This window comes from Amblyomma maculatum, chromosome 10 (genome assembly GCF_055883805.1).
Source record: "Amblyomma maculatum isolate TAMU_Amacu chromosome 10, ASM5588380v1, whole genome shotgun sequence".
In the NCBI taxonomy this organism is placed as follows: domain Eukaryota; kingdom Metazoa; phylum Arthropoda; class Arachnida; order Ixodida; family Ixodidae; genus Amblyomma; species Amblyomma maculatum.
The window spans coordinates 80,678,649-80,693,656 of NC_139353.1; the positions used below are offsets into that span (position 1 = coordinate 80,678,649).

The 15,008-nt window shown below is 41.8% G+C and overlaps 1 long non-coding RNA gene across 1 annotated transcript in view; it reads left to right on the top strand.

Annotated features, from left to right (window-relative positions):
- Window positions 1–751: 751 nt before the first annotated feature.
- LOC146176854 (uncharacterized) overlaps window positions 752–15,008 on the top strand; it is a 34,790-nt gene continuing 20,533 nt past the window's right edge. Inside the window, exons 1-2 of the long non-coding RNA XR_014701225.1 lie at window positions 752–916; window positions 13,186–13,245. This is a non-coding gene — a long non-coding RNA (uncharacterized LOC146176854). The remainder of the gene's footprint in view (window positions 917–13,185; window positions 13,246–15,008) is intronic.

A 15,008-nucleotide genomic window follows, 5' to 3' on the forward strand; every position in this document is an offset into this window, starting at 1 on the left:
TACGGGAATGCTTTCACGATTGTGACCGACCACCATTCCCTTTGCTGGCTCGTGAGTCTTCGTGAACCCTGTGGGCGGCTCGCTCGATGGGCTTTACGCCTACAAGAGTTTAATTTTACTGTGGTGCATAGAAGCGACCATAAACACTTAGATGCTGATGTCTTTCTCCTATATATATATGTGTCCTAGCCTCAAATGTACTGTGTTCACCTCGTTCATTAGCAAGAGGAAAGTTTTCAAGGAAATCTTACAATTCCAAAACAAGCCTTAGATTTATTTTCATTTTCAGCGCCAATAAACGTGGAGGTGGCCCTCAACTCATTCTCTCTCATCGTGTGGGTTTGTAAAGGTGCAAGCTTGCAAAAATTTACTTGGAACACGAGCTGTTGTCTGTGATTCAGCGGAAATGTAGTGAGAGCATTTGTATGCACATTTCATTTCCTCAGCCAGGCATGGTAGGCAACCCCCTCACTAAAACGGTGGCTACGGGCAATTTAAATCTTTCATAAAAGGATGAGGCAGACCCATATTTTGCTTTATTTCTCCCATTTTATATTACGTGCTGGAAGATCTGAAAGCACAGATCACTAAATGTTGGAGTGCAGTTGTTTCTGCAAAGATAAGTAATGTTAATTGGCATATGTTCGAAAATATGCTCGCCGCCGCGCTTTTCACATTATTATATGACAGCATGAGAGACGTCATGTGCAATTATTATAAGAGAAAGCAAGGTTCCTAATAAATAAAATATGAAATCCGCGAAATTTAGCGTAGATCACAGGTTAGTCTGCATTCATGCAAAATTATAGTGCTGCTGAAACTGAGCCATTTTTATAAGCAACGTTGAATGCGAAGATGTTGGCGACTAGGATATTTATCTGCTCTCATTTCTTTTTATTTTTCATCAACAGGTGCTGTAAGTAGTTATTTGTAAAGTGCACGATACAAAAATTCCCTTCTTTTGACATTTTAAAAATTCTTTCGCATACTTACCGCGAGCTATATTGTAAACCCCGAAGGTAATCAGATGGAACTTTATTGCCTTTATCGGACATAAAGGTTCATGTTTTCATGAGCTATTAATGTTACCTTGGGCAGACAACTGTCGGACGCAAAAGTTACGGCACTGCAAACATAACTGCATTAAATGTAGTCTTTCTCTCTCGTCACTATCACGGCGTCAAAAGGCGGCTAGTATTTATTTCTTTCGTAAGTTATACCATCATCCCGTTCGTGCGATCACCTTATTCCTCACACATTTTATGCATCCCAACGTTCTGACCATCCCAAATATCGATTTCGGTTCATGTGTCAATAAATATATTTAGCAGTAAATATTGCCGTGTCCCTCCCACGACTGGAATCACCTTTCCGCTGATACTGTCGACAGTGACAATTACCAGATGGACCTCGTCGTGGTGGTGTAGTGATTCGGGCGCTCAACTACTGCACCGAAGGATGTGGGATCGGATGCCGGTAGCAACCGCCGCTGCCGGGATTCGCAAAGGTGCCAATGTACAGTGCGATGTCAGTGCAAGTTTAAGAACACCATGCAGGGGTCGAAATTTCCGGAGCCTTCCACTCCATCGTCTCACATACCCTAACTTAATTTGTAACTTTAAATCCCCAAACTAAACTTATTACCAGATGGTAGAGAAGGTATTGCTATATATTGCATACTGAGGGGTTATTTACATCTGTGTCACTGAACATTTTTGAATAGCTATTTTTGTGTTTTGCTACTCCTCCTCTGTAGAGCCTTTGGCCCTGAAGTGTAAAGTAAATATACAAAATTAAATTAATGTGGTTTTAACACATATATACGCTAAGTGTACATATAATATGGTTGTGCCCTCAATGCGAAGAATGCTTCTGCTGGTGATGTCGACTGCGAAGTCGTTGAATTGACAGCAAAATACCCTACCTATTTGACCGCACGTATATGAGATACACACCAATGTTCCACTTTGAGTGCGCGTCGTTCTGTATGAGACCATTCCGTTGCTCTCATCAAATTTCGCTTCCATTCCGCGCGAGTTGTATTAATGAGTGCCATGTACCTATAGGTGGACCATTTGGTCATCGAAGATGTTAGAGAAAGCACATATGAAACGTGCTGCAAGTGTATGCAAGAAGTTCAGTTGGATTCAAAGCTTCCAGAAAGGTCGCCAAGTTTTTTCGTTGAAATGAAACATTCCCAAGAAGACTTCAAGGAGCTTAATACAGCTTCCACTGAAGCGTCACGTATTAAGCTCTAAAGGTCATATAGATGACATTTATGACAATAAGCTTCTTGGAAACACGCGCTTAACATTTATATGCTTATTGCGGATAAAGATGAGCTGTTACTAGGAGACAGTAGTCGCGATCAACATGTCCGAATGGCATATTCAATCAGCTCTTAATATATGGAGGGTGCATAATCGAAATGGTAAAATTGTAGGAGACAGCATATAAATTACAAAATGTACAACCTTATATTGTTGCTAAAATTCAAATGCATGACCACATGTTTCTCTCACGTCATCAAGCCATTACAGAAGAACAAAAGGTTTGAAGAAAGCAACTTTTACACTATCGGCAAGATATTTATGCCCAAGACGGCAATATATCGTTAATCTTTCATCAGTACTTTACATAAAAGCGCAGTGCAGAAAGCAGAGCGCAGTAGCCTGTATTTTAAATTAGAGAAATGTATTCGTACTTTCAGTTCGGTGAGTTGATTAAAAACGATGAAAAAAAAAGCATTGAAACGGACACAAGCTCTAATTTAGAGCTTGTTCCAAAATCATCAGTCCCTCAAAAACATCGAAGCTGGACACCAGAGGATTAACCTAAAGCCAGTAAGCACTATGAACAATTGATAAGAAAAACATGCATCCCAAGACAAAGCTGATTGCAGCACGCTATTTTCGCCTGATCTTTTGCTCATATTCCCATTTCTGTCCCGGTGGCTGAAAGCGCTGCCATTTTATTAAAATGGGATGACCCATACAGAAGACGGGTTCTATAAGCGAATTTTGCTTGTGCAGTGCTGTGACAAACACTAAACGTGTGTTAACATCAGGAAGTACTATGCTAGTATAGCGGCACTCTGGTATACTGGTGCAAAATAAAACTCAGTACACTTTAAGCAGTGCAGATTCTGTGTTCGACTGGTGTCGTGGTTGTTATAAACAATATTGCCTAATAAAGCTGTAATTCTAAATTTTAACTTGATGTTCACGAACATTTTGCCGCATTATATTGTTTCGCGTCCTTAGTTTTATCTGATTTATCCCGCGCGAGTTTACACTCCCTTTATGATGCTGATTTCAAATATGTGCAACATCTCTACCACTCCTTTTAAAGTTTGTGTTCAAAGCTGCGGCCCCGTGGCCTCATCATTTTCCATGGTGTACATAATTCCTTTGTTATATCAAGCTCACAGAAAAGCACTAACATAAATCCAGTGTGCTTTGATTGTTCCGGCGATATCTCTGTACTTTTTTATCACCATTGCAAAACGTGTGTCTGAGAACGACGCATTATCCCAAGGCTGCCGCTCATGCAGCGTTTTTCGCCTTGAGTTTATTAGACGTGTAAAACGCACATGGCCTTGAACTTGCTCATCAAATACGTAAGAAGTAGATGCGACACATGCCCGTGATAGAGCAACATCTTCCAAGGTGAAGTAATTTTCAGCATTGAGGCAAGAAAAGGTAGCGGCAAAAATGTGGAAATGAAATATCTCAAACTCCGTTATCGAAACTGAAACCTAGCTGTTTGAGGACCGATAGAAATATACGATCGTATCTCTTAAATTTTAAGTGGACGAAGCAAAGCCAAAGCTTGCAAGGAGCGAACATAGCTCTATGCATAAAATGTTGCGCCAGTGCCGAGACTGTGACCGTCTCCGTCAAGAAAAACTTAAACTAAATTAATTTGATGCCAACGCATTTTGTATATGTAACTATGACGACGCCTGCATCAAGGAAAATGGTCCCCAGAAATATGAAATTTGCGAACTATCACTATGACGACTTGCTCGGCGAATCGGTCAGGAGCCGTCACAAATTACAAAGGGAGCCCGGCAAACACTAAAAATATTTAGGCCCTACCATAGTATTTGACTGTCCAACTAGGATGCCGGGGATTGAACTAAGTAAATTCTGCTAGCCTGGCCCAAATGAAATGCTCTATGTGTACTTACAGAGGTTGTCAGTTTATGGATAACTTATCCAATTTCAAGTTTATAGCGATTGTTTCAGGTGCGTCCTGTCAAGTCCAAAAACAGTTCTATGTTTCCTCGAAAACTTTCTAAATATTCTTGTCCACTACCCGAATTTGCATTACCCCTGAGTACCTGCGCATTGTGCCTATTAAAGCCCAATACGTAACTGTGATCCCCAGAGAATACATGATGCCCTCATAGCATAGGAACCTTCACAATTGTGCGCAATTTCAAACGTTTGTGCCGCAAGAAGTAAACCATTTATAATTTTGACAATTGCACTGGCCAGCCTAATTCAAGACACCGCAGTTAAAATATTTTTTTATTTTATATGTGTTACAAGTTATATTAGTAATGAGGAGTATAAAAAAGTATACAGCCTTTATTATTACTAGCCTACTTGCTGCAGCATGTAAATTATTACATCGCTTATTCGTTCGCATAAAAATTATTTTTAATGAAAGTGTCTCTGGCGTTTGGTAAAAATTACAAATCTGATAATGCTGTTGGGTTGCGCTTATACCCCCCAAAAATTGACCAACCAGAAATTGGGCGTACTATAAAGGCAAATAAGAAAACCAAGTCGGATACATAAAAGGCACACTGACTTAAATATACCAAACAACAGCTAGAACACATAACCAACACATATATTCTAGTGTCTTGACTGCATAAAAGAACCAAGGATATGCATGGGACACATCTTGTGAGAACGCCATTTTCGGAAAATTGTTAGCGTCTAGTGAACAGGCTAAGCAATAAAGGACGTCTAACGAACTGCAAAGCTGTGTGAAATATGAGCTGATAATGTAGGAGTTCTCCAATTAAAAAAAAATGAGATCGCTGCTGAACCACAATTGGAGAAATGCGGAAGAGTGGGCGATGTTACTGCTGTTCTGGTGGCAATAAGTGCACCAACGTTTCTTTTTGCAGTTTTCTTCAGACAGTATATGTTTTATTTTCGAATAACTTTTTGTTCCTTCTTTTCATAGTATTCTTATTTCTTTATTTACTTCGATCATCTTTATGGGAGGCACGAAGAATTATGGACAGTCCGCCCAGGCTCGCCGTGGTGTAGTGGCTAGCGAGTTTGACTGGGACGTGAATGAACGGTGGTTCAATTCCTTGAATCAATATGGATACTTTAGATCAGTTTATGACTAGAATTGCTTGGGATTTGTCCGGCTTATTCGCCCATTGATTTCAATTAAGAGGAAAGAAATGCTAGGGCATTGAAAGAACAAAACCTCGAATATGAAGATTTATGAAGATGAAAGCTGACGAGAAATCTCACTTCGACAACTCCTGTTTCACAACAGGTTAGTACTGTAATTGAAACATAAAGAAAAAATATACATTTCATCCCGTTATCCAAAGCCGAACAGAGTAAAAACGACTACGATAGCAAATCGAACACTCAGCTTTACGCCTCCATGAGAAACGCAATGAACGCTTGTAGAAATTTTGTTTAAAAGACGGTATTAGAAACTGCTTGGTGGCCGGCAACACCGCGGCAACAATTTCAGTTCGCCATCTTGGCTCGGTCTAGAGGCCACGTTGATTGCATCGTCCGCATGTCGTCAGCTTTGCATGCTTTCTTAATACCGGGAAACTGCCACGAATATTTTGATAGGAATTTTATTGCATCGTCCGCATGTCGTCAGCTTTGCATGCTTTCTTAATACCGGGAAACTGCCACGAATATTTTGATAGGAATTTTAAGTCACGTTTTAGCCTCAGTGCTGTTTCTACTAGCAATTCGCCGATTGGAGCTCCCTTCTCCCCCTTTAATGAGCGTCAGCACGCTTTCTACAGCGTTTCTTTTTTGCTTGAAGTTGCGGTTTGACGAATGCAGCAATCGACACAATGTGTGTGTAGAAATATCTAACTCCGTCTCGTAGCCTTTTTAATGCGCGCGTTTAGACACTGGTTCAGTCATCGCGCATCATTGTCACTTTTTTTACTCAAGTAGACCAACATTCTGGGTACGGTAGGGAGCGGTTATTTTACGCTGCTTGGACCCCTGTTGGCGGAAGCAACCTTTGTGGTAATACTCACTTTTTTTGTGTGGCACCGCGTGAACTACAGTACTATTGTTCGGGAACCTCGATCATCTAGATATGCCAATATCCTCTTCAGTACAACCTGAAATGCACTTCGGCTTTTTCACCGTGACATCTACGGAGACCGGCGGTTTTAATGCGTTTGTTTGTGGTCTTTACCTTAATTCTAGGAAAACTGGATACTATTTACAATAGTTTATGCACCATTATTTCGCTTGTTATGGTAGCGACCTTCCTTAATACAATGAAAAGTGCGGTCGGTAAATTAGCATAAGGCTGTTGCTCTGCTCTCAGGGTTGCAGTGTGTGCTGGTGAAATCTGCATGACTTTGTGGCTACTTACATTTAATATATTGACTACAGGGTTCTGAAAACGGGATAGGATTTCTTGGGAAGCAAGTCGTCACGTCTAGACACAAAATCAATAAATTAAATAGCGTAAAGCTTTTTCGGCATGCTTTCATAATTTGACACGCATTTCTGGTGTCCGGAAGGACAAAATAACTATTTAGCGACTTTTTGAACGAACTTGAACCCAGGGAATCGCGTTTGCACAAGCCACGAAAAAAAAATGAAACGCCGCGCATCAGGTGTTTTTTTTTTGCACTGAACACGTAGCAAACAAAGCGTCATTCAGCGCGTGGTTATGAAGAGAGAAGAAAAATAGCCGAATAGAAAGTGAGAGAGCTTAACTAGGCGATGCCCACGAATCTAGCCTACATGTGGGCAGGGGTACAGAGGGAGAAAAAGGAAATGAAGAGAGCCGAGGAAAGGAGTTTGTCACATGTACAAAGATTGTGAGTGAAAAAGGGTAGAGAGCACAAACTTAAAGTGTAGAACTTGACGCCGGCTCCTTTAAACACTCCAGGAGCGCCTTCACCGCTTTCCTATCTGAAAACGGAGTCGTCCAAGGACCACAATCTTCGCTTTTTTAAGAGGGCGATTGTCTAAGCGGCAGACTGTAATAATAAAAAAGGCAGCTCACACTCAAAGTCACAAAGTATGTGTGTAATCGTTTCTTCACACCCGCACTGCTCACACTTCGAAGAGTATGCGATTCGGATGAGATGAGAATAGGCGTTTCTAAACGCCACTTCTAGCTACAGGCCGCACAACATTGCAGTTTCACAGCAGTAGAGACCGGATGTTATTTGCAGTTGCAGTAATTAGGTCAAAGTGGCGCGAGCGGGATATCCAGCCTGCAGGCGTAGACCTTGATTGGCTAGTCACGTTTTGGGCGAGTAGTCGAAGGTGTCTTACTACGTCACCTATTGTCAACAGTATCTGGACAATGGTGGTTGTTTCGTGACCCGATCGAGCAGCGTTTTCAGCTAATTTGCTGTCAACAATTCAACTCTGGCCTGGTAGCCAATTGTAGATGATTTCGTGAGCCTCTTGTAAGGACATGTTTAAAATAATAGAATACAGTGCATCTTTGGGAAGTTTGTTCCGAGATATACTTTACAGCAGCACAAAGAGCAGCCAGTTCTCATCAGGTAGAGGTATTTTTGTGAGAAATGAGATGGTATATGTTTGCTGGCCTCGCAGTTGTGACGATGGCGCAGGCAGAACTGGTAGAGATTACCGAGCCATCCGTATGGATGTGAGTACGGTCCCAGTAGCCATTGTGTAGAATGAATTGTGTGAGTTCTTAGAAGGGCTTCCGTTGATAAATTCGATTTCTGCGATATCCCCGGAACAGCAAGACGTACACATGGGAGCCGTGGACTCCACAGTGGTGACGGAGGTCCTGCCGACGGAGTGCACTGTTTTGTAATTGTTGACTGGTGTATTGCTACGATCTCTGTAAATGCGAAATGTGATCTCTGAAGAGGCATTTGTGCAACGTGATGCTGTGGAACCCTTGGCACATGTCACGTATGCATTCGCAAGGAGTCTAGAGCAATTTATGTCGAAAGTCCTTGGTCTTTGGCGAGTATAATACTTCACAATGTTGAAGCGCTCTGAGGGAGGCCCAAGCATGTGCTAAGGGTCTAACCTTGAACTGCCTGGAGGGCATGCAGATAAGTCTTCCATGTGCTACGTACAGCTTTACTATACTGCAGTAATTCTAAAAATACTGCTCTGTACAACTGCAGCATTGGCTGTACCGAAGATCTCCATGATTTTTCGCCATGATAGCGAATTAATGAGCGATGGAGGTTAGATTTTTTGAATAATGTGCGAAGCGGGCTCCATATTAGATTGCGGTCTATCAGAATCTCTAAGAAACAATAAGGTTTGTAGTAAGAAATGTTATGACCATGGATGCACACCGGAAATGGATTCATAGATTTGCGTGTATATTTCACTAGCGCGCATTTTGCCGGTGATACGCAGATACCTTGGTACTGAAGGTAAGACGTAGTTATTGTTGCTGCCCGTTGAAGTCTTGCATGCACCTGGAGACGCATCGCAGAGGATGCCAAAGTGGGCATGTCATCGGCGTACATTGATACCTGGGTGGTGCAAGGGAGGTTGACTATCAGTGAGGTAAAAGCCTAAGGCATGACGAATCGAGTTTGTAGCCGGAGCACGTGGGTACGATTGGCCAGTATATTAGTGAAACGTGTTCCTTGCGGCTGTAGTGCAAACTGGAGCAGCACCGGCGTGTGTCGGTTGAAATAACATGAAAATAAAAAACACGTTTCAGTGTGTTTGCATTCGATCTGGCAAAAAATGTTCTGCCATACAATTCTTTACCATGCAGTCGGCTCCTCTTTATTTGCACATAACAAATAGCATATACTGTACAGTATTTTTAGCGTAAACGTCCAGCAATGGTTTGTAGAAATTCAGCACCAGAAATAACTGCTCTATATTGGGCGACGTGTTTACCTGTGATAACTGTCAATGAGTTTGGTAAGCATTCGCCCTGAGTAAAAAGTATATTAAATGCACGGTCGATGCGTGTTTGCTTCCCACATACATCATAGTATTCTCACAGAGTGAATACCGCAGTAAAATGCTGCATCCAAATTTCATTTTTTACTCGAGGCGTAGCTTTGTTTGCCCTGCGAAATGTGGTGTTTTCCTTTGTTCACAGATCCATCACGATGGGCGTAGTTCTCAAAGAGCTGAGCGAAGGACCTCCATATTTCTTATACATCTACTAAAAACAAAACAACCGAATTACAAAGTATATCAAAATTACTGAAGAGAGTTACACAAGGGAAGGCCAAACGGGTGCTTCTGATTGTGACCCTATTTCTGTTGTATGTATGTGGCTCGATGCTATAAGCCAACAGCCATATACACACTGTTGTCATTGAGCCAGAATCAGAAACCTCTTTCTAACCTACACGGTCTTTACTTACAGACAGCTAGCAGTTCTCAGAGTTATGGCTCCAACAAACAGGTCACAAACTGACCAGACTGTGCGATTATGAGTCCTGGACCAGAAAGACTAGAATAAAAAGCTATTTACGTCTTGCTTCAAAAGGCTAGATTAGCAAGTTAAACGAGCACATTTATTTTAAAACACTGTAAGGAAGAGAATAATTGCACTGCATGAGCAAAGTACACTTCATGTGAGAAATAAAAGCCGGTCAAAGTCCCTACAGATCATCAGCATAATACTAAGCCTTCAAATTTGGCATCACGGCCCGTATTCCGAGTTTGCGTCGTTATCGTGAGTGTCGCTATCTCACCGACCTCGAGTCACATCATTGGTGGAAACGCTGGGAAATGATGTTGCCACCTCTACCGGTTTCGTAGTGGCAACGCTCGGTTCCGGCGTTTCAACCAATCAAAGGACTCGAGGTCACGTGAGATAGCGACACTTCGATAACAATGCAAACTCGGAATGCGGGCCTAGGTTTGGTTTTCTGTAATATAATTAGAGGAAACTGTTATCGAAGAGCAAGAGCTCATACGCTGGCGGTTTGTGAGCAGTCTGCGATGGGTAATTGTATGAAGCAAGGCACTCTCATCGACTGCTAAAGAAACAGTGAAAATTCAGGGGATTGTTCGCCGTTTTAAAAGTTTTAGCGGAGAGAAAATACATACATCCTGCAGACTTCCTTTTTGGATCCACATGACTTCGTCTGTATTTCCAACAAAAGTCAATTTTGTACAATAATGGATGAGCATGAGGTGCCGTGACTTACAGAACATTAGAAACGGATTCTGTGGAATGTCCCAATGGAGCATAGGAACAACCATTCAACAGAAAATGGTGCAAAGGGTGGAACTCAACTGCGTTTTCATTTTGCATAAATGTTTATAAAAAACATAGAGGACATGATTTATTCTTTTATGAAGGCATGGTCATCCCGAAAGATAATATACAGAGAAACAAATGGCAAACGTTGCTTATATTGTTTAAAAACGCACGTTTCTGTCATCGCGATACTTTGTGTTGAGTCTGAGTACACGTGTGTCGGCTCTATCACACATCTGATTAATTCTATCGCTCTTGCATCTACTTGCAGTATAGCTCCGTTTGTTTCTTTGAGTTAGTTTAACTAGATATGGGTACGGTTGGCACGCGGAGTGTTCACAATGCACATATATCGGTGGGAACGCTATAGCCTCCTCATTGTGTACGTAAGCCAGACCTATCCGAGCTGAAACAGGTGAAGAAATCCTGTAGCAAAGAAATAAAACATAAATACTCACGTTAGACCCTAACAATAGGCGAATATTTTCAGTCGATTACGCTAAGCTATCACTTCTGACACGTGGGGACTTAAAAGTACGTGAAACTAATGTACAAAGTTTTCTTTAGTTGCAGAATTAGTTGTGATACTCTTTCTGTGTGCGCTTGACAGAACATTCACCAGAGCGCATGCATCTATATATTGGGGATAGTATATGGTTAATATAGGGTAAATCGCACAGTATTTATTTGCATCCATTTTGTGTCCCACTCCAAGCTGTTACTTTCAAAATAGTATATTGCTTGCACCTCCGGTCGTCGTGGCAGACTGGTCAGGGCACTCGACTGCTTTTCCCAAGGATGCGGGATGGAATCCTGTCTGCGGGAGGTGCTTTTCCATGGATGCGAAAAGCAAGGTGCCAGTGTGCTGTGCGGTGACAGTGCATATTAAAAAGATACAGCCAAACAATTGTTTGCATGCATTTGCGGGCAGTATTCTAGGCTATTATTCGCTAATCGGATCAAGAAGGGCTCAGTGCGGTTATGTGAGAGGTAAGTGTCGGGTCATAATATTGTTTTGATTAGGCCATCCCCGCTAGGAACGGTACCAGCTTTAAATTTAGAAACTCCAGAGCAGCACATACCGGATTTGGTGCTCCCTCGCCTAAAATTACTCGAGCTGCTAAGGGTTTTAGATTTGGTGAGGTTCTGGGAAACAGATATTCCTAAGGAATATTTGCTCCGCCCTAATTATGCGATGTTACAGCGCTAAAGAGTCCCTTCCTGCTGGTGTCCTTTGCTTTTCCCTTCTCGGACAAACACCTTGCATCTATGTTTATGTTGTATTTATTTACAGCAGCACACTAACCGCCGCTTTCAATCAAGCTCAGCAAACGTACATCGATGGTCTCTCCGTAACGCTTCCGCTTCGCATTCAAAAGTTACTAGGAGGCTCAATTCACACATACCCTTAGCTTTATTTCTAGCATAGTTACTCGCCGTGAATCCGTGTTTAATACTCTGATATCGTTTTCAATTTATCGTCGCTATTTCAGATTTCATGACCACGTAGACCAATACGAATTGTCAAGTGACGTCATTACGCTCGTACTTTGTGATCGTTACAGGGTTTGTTAAACTACTCGCCCTAGTCAGTGTGGCTGATACGTTACACCCTCTCCAGATTTTCATCTCCAGGTATCGCAATTTGCGTTGAGCGTTGTTCACGCCTTATCGCGTTATTATTGTACCACTCTGTTTTGTAATTTTCCTTTCTAGCTTTAAAGACCTTACTAATTCTTTTTACAAAATAAAGTGTATAGCTTTTTTTTTAATTTTCCATGGAATGGCAGGTCGGGACGATGTTTCCTATCTGAAAGTGAAATTCGGACACAGTTTTTATTTAGCTTACTCTAAAGAAAGGGATCAAGAAATTTCAACTAAGTGTATTTCACGTTCGCGAAGAAAAATACTTTGAAGGCGGGTCCAATAAATGTTTGTTGCGTTCTTGTAGAATCATATTCCCTTTCAGATTATCACGACGGCGGAGATAAGTCTGACATACTTGTCCTTCCCTTAACCTTTATTGCGTAATATTCGTCATTGCAACTATACCACTCTGTGATTTATTGCAAATTCGTGAAATAGCGTTCTGAGGCGGATGTGTCTCGAAAGATGAAAGTACTGATCAAAATAAAACTGCTTATTGTAGCATTACTGTACCGCCAGACCGACAGCACTGCCGCGCAAGAGGCGCTAGTCAGAGAACCTTGCTCGGCAATACGAGTCCCGGTTACGCACACAAAAAACACCTGGCGCTCCACGTGCCGTCGACGAGCGGAGAGAGAGAAAGAGTAGAATATATACATCGACTGCTATATATATTGCGCAAACGACATGGTGTGCGGCTGTTCGCTTTGGCCAGGTCCAAGGTACAAGGCGCGACAAGCACAAGTGCACGGGGTAGCGGACGTAGTAGTAGTAATAACTTTATTACTAGGTGCGTAATGGAGTTCCGGTTAGACATGCGCATGTGGAGAAGCTATGGAAGGTTTTATTAATTTGTGCGTGAAAACGACTCCTTTGCCAAGATCCGTTTCATTTTCCATAAAACCTATTAGGCGTTAAGATAGAGAAATACTCTACTACCGTACTCGTTTACATTTCCACAGTATACAAAAAATACGAAAACAAAAAATTTTATTTAATGCACCTCTCTTGGACTCGCCAGTAAACAAAACTGTCTTCGATTGAAACAAATGTGCCGTTAGGAATTTTGGGCCGCATTTTGATATATTTTTCTCCTTCCAGGTTGCAGCGTTATCCGTGATAAACCAGAATTAGTTGAACCTGAAGTACCCTCCCAACCACGTACGTAAATATCAGTTTTATAACTCAAATTGGTCATTTCATTTCGACACTTGGTAACTTATGAAGAAAAAGTGCGTTACTTTATTAGTTTGTGCATTCTGATGAGCACCTTGTCTCAGGCGCCCAAGTTTCAGTTACTTTTTCACACTAGTGTGCTTCCACTTGGTTGAAATGCTCACATATGACCTGTCTGTATTGTGCGGCAGTATTTTTTGTTAGGATTCCCATTTTGAGCTCAGACCTTAACGTCTATCTTTCTAGCTCGATTCTGGGGTTGACAGTGTGAACGGGAATATAAAAATCAAATTTGATTTCTCTTCGAGGAAGGTCATTATTAACTGAAAAACATTTTGAAGCTTGGTCATGCGCTTTGCGACTAAAAATCTGGAGGCTCAAATCGTTTTATGGAGTGCGAAGCAGGAATGTCACCTAAGTTAATCGTTATGGAATAAGGTCCCTAGCCTTAAATATTTAGCGCCAATATTCGCTAGCAACCTGTTCCTGAATTTTCATGCTCAAAATGACTGTACTCTTTTCACAAGCTATGATTTTCGTTGAATAAATTTTTATACCATCGTGTCAGGCTGACTCGCTTGCCTATAGCTCACTTACATACACTTACGCTCGAGTCTTTATGCGTTCATAAGACTCCTTTCCGTAAAAGAGTAATTAATAAAACCTGAAAAAAAACAGTAATTCTGCTTGATTTACTAATTGAAAATGTTCACCGTACGAGTCTTGTCAACTCCAGAAATCCGGCAGTCCCGAAACTGTGATCCAGGAAGAAATATACATTCTCTATAAAATTCTTCCCTTATTTGCAAATAAAAAAACCTGTAGTAGATAACGAATATACTTTGTATTAGAAGTCACTTTCGAACAGATACCTCACGTGCCGCCAAAATTCCGTTTTACCTAGACCAGATACGTTTTAATGGTCGCCATTGTCGAGCAGTGGTTATGGTGGAGCAATTCTGAACACAGGCAGCCGAAAAGCAAAGGTCCGTGTACTGTGTGATGCCACTGCAAGAAGTAATAACTCCATCGTTCTCAAATTTCCGCAGCCTTCAACTACTGCGTTCTCATAGTCTCAGTTCTTTAGGAAAGTTAAAATCTGCTAGCAAAACCAAGAATTCTCATATTTTCGGGCGCGAGGGGTATGTGCAGTGAGTGACACCACGAAAGAAAGTTTCCAGCTTCTTTCTTGTTCATTTTTATGGGATGTCATTATGGTCGAGCCAGCCGGTAATGATCTGTGTGGCTGGACGGTTCCATTATAACGGCAGGCTGACATGTTGACGATGGTTTGAACAAGCTCGCCGCGCTCGCTGCTACTTGCACCGCCTGGTGTGCCGGTTGTCTGACATAGGCGAAGAAACCATCACATGCATACCGGCTTGCCGCTATCGCGGGGCCGAAGCGACACGGCCGCAGCTGACCTCGGGCATAAAACCATGACTGAGAGCACCACAGTGGTGGCGCGCGAAAGCGCTAGTCATGTGATTTTATTTCTATTTCACGGTATTTCTCTCCTGCTTGGACAAAAAGATACACATGATGCTTTCTTTACCGTAATAATGGAATGGGGATTTTTGAAGGCGCTCTCCAACTTTCCAATTGATATTTATGGGACGGAAGTCCACATTTCAGAAATTATAAAAATTACCATTTGATAGGTAAGTGATTGCGCAACAAAATAAACTTGCCTGTGGTGCACAAAGCGGCTTGCAGTTGTATGAAACCGGTTTCGTTCAGCATCATCA